This window comes from Galeopterus variegatus, unplaced genomic scaffold (assembly GCF_000696425.1).
Source record: "Galeopterus variegatus unplaced genomic scaffold, G_variegatus-3.0.2 Scaffold97, whole genome shotgun sequence".
NCBI classification, from domain to species: domain Eukaryota; kingdom Metazoa; phylum Chordata; class Mammalia; order Dermoptera; family Cynocephalidae; genus Galeopterus; species Galeopterus variegatus.
This window is the reverse complement of record NW_007726208.1, coordinates 825,924-828,663: the sequence shown is the minus strand read 5'-3', so window position 1 is coordinate 828,663 and position 2,740 is coordinate 825,924.

Genomic DNA, 2,740 nt, shown 5'->3' with positions numbered 1-2,740 from the left:
CAAAAGACAAAAGACAAAAGACAAAAAAAAAAAGAACTGGATATCAATATGCAGGAGAATGAAATTAGACCCATACCTTTCACCATACACTAAAGTCAACTCAAAATGGATTAAAGATTTAAATACACACCCTGAAACAATAAAACTTCTTAAAGAAAACATAGGAGAAACACTTCAGGAAATAGGACTGGGCACAGACTTCATGAATACGACCCCAAAAGCATGGGCAACCAAAGGAAAAATAAATAAATGGGATTATATCAAACTAAAAAGCTTCTGCATAGCAAAAGAAACTATTAACAGAGTTAAAAGACAACCAGCAGAGTGGGAGAAAATATTTGTAAAATATACATCTGACAAAGGATTAATATCCAGAATATACAATGAACTCAAACAACTTTACAACAAAAAACCAAGTAACCTGATTAAAAAAATGGGCAAAAGAGCTAAATAGGCATTTCTCAAAGGAAGTTATATGAATGGCCAACAGACACATGAAAAAATGCTCAACATCTCTCAGCATTCAGGAAATGCAAATCAAAACCACACTGGGGTACCATCTCACCCCAGTTAGAATGGCTAATATCCAAAAGACTGTGAACGATAAATGCTGGCGAGGTTGCAGAGAAAAAGGAACTCTCTGTTGGTGGGACTGCAAAATGGTGCAGCCTCTATGGAAAATGGTATGGAGGTTCCTCAAACAATTGCAGATAGATCTACCATATGACCCAGCTATCCCACTGCTGGGAATATACCCAGAGGAATGGAAATCATCAAGTCTAAGGTATACCTGTTTCCCAATGTTCATTCCAGCACTCTTTACAATAGCTAAGAGTTGGAACTAGCCCAAATGTCCATCATCAGGTGAGTGGATATGGAAAATGTGGTATATGTACACAATGGGATACTATTCTGCTATTAAAAAGAATGAAATACTGCCATTTGCTACAACATGGATGGACCTAGAGATAATTATATTAAGTGAAACGAGTCAGACACTGAAAGAGAAATATCACATGTTCTCACTTATTTGTGGGAGCTAAAAATAAATAAATAAATACACAAATAACCTGGAGGGGGGAGGGACTGGGGGAAGAAGACACAACAATTACAATTCCTTGAAGTTGATACAACAAGCGAACAGTAAGGACATTGTTGGGAGGGAGTGGGGAGAGGGAGGAGGAGGGAGGTTTCGGTAATGGACCACGAAAATCAACTACATTGTATATTGACAAAATAAAATAAAATAAAATAAAAAAAGAAAAAAAAAAAACTATGTGCAAATGTTCATGACTGCCATAACATCACACTTGCCTATTTTCCTCCTACCTTTCTTGCTGCTACTTCTCAGTTTTCTTTGTTGGTTCTTTCTCATATCCCTTACACTGAATGTTGGAATTGCTTGGGGATCTGTCCTTGTATCTCTTCTTTTAAAATTTTCAACCTATATTCACTTCCTAGGTAAGCTCATTAAATATTATCTATAAACCTAATGACTCCCAAACTTACGGTAACAGCCTAGACCTTTCCCCTAATTTCCCGACTGTGTATTCAATGCAACTTGACATCTCCATTTGGTTGTCTAAAAAAGCCTCTCCAATTTACCATGTCCTTAATTGGGTGCTCCTTCTCTTCACCTCTCAGTCCAAAAGACTTCTGCGTCAGCCCCATCTCAGTTAATAGCAACTCAATTCCAGTTGTTTAGGCCAAAATCTGTGATGTTATCCTTGACTCTTTCTCTCATCCTGTGGCTGTCCTTTCAAAATTTCTGTCAGCTCTAACCTCAAAATATATCCACTATTTGACTGCCTTTCTCCATTTCTACTCCTAAGTGGTATCTCTGTTACCTCCAGTCTATTCTCAGTGGAGAAGCAGAGAGTAATCCTACTAAGAGATGTCATATAATGTTAACCCTCTTCTTCAGCGGTTCTCATCTGAGGGTGATTTTGCCCCCACAGGGACATTTGGCAATGTCTGGAGACATTTTTGATGATCATGACTGGTGGAGCTGGGGAGGGGTTGCTATTGGCATCAAGTGGGTAGAGGACAGGGGTGCTGCTAAACAGCCTACAATGCTTGGAACAGCCCTACACAATTAAGAATTGTTCAGCCCATAATGTCAATCATGATGAGGTTGAGGACCCCTGCTGTCTTAGTCCATTTGGTGTGCTATAACAAAACACTTTAGGTTGGGTAGCTTAGAAACAACAGAAATTTATTTCTCTGAGTTCTAGAGGCTGGGAAGTTCAATATCAAGACACTGGCAGATTCTGTGTGTGTGAGGGGCCCATTCCTCACCAACAGCACCTTCTCACTGTATCCTCATGTGGTGGAAGGGGAAAGGCAGCTTTTGGGGGCCTGTTGTATAAGGGCACTAAACCCATTCATGAGGGCAGATCCCTGACAACCTAATCACCTCCCAAAGACCCCACTTTCTAATACCATAATCTTGGGGGTTAGGATCCAACATATGAATTTTGGGGGGAGGCAAACATTCAGACCATACCCCCTGCTCTACTGAAAACACTAAAATGGTTTTACAACTCAGTCCTTACAATGGCCTAAAAAGCCTTGACTTTAAGGCAAGTCTTCATACCACACTCCAGCTAACATGGCCCATCAGTGAAGCAGCTATCCTTCCTCCACTTTCTTCTTTAATGATGTAGATATTAAGAGGAAATAACAAGTACGTAGATTTTACCCTTTTTGTTAAAAAAAAAAAAAAAAAAAAAAAAAAAAA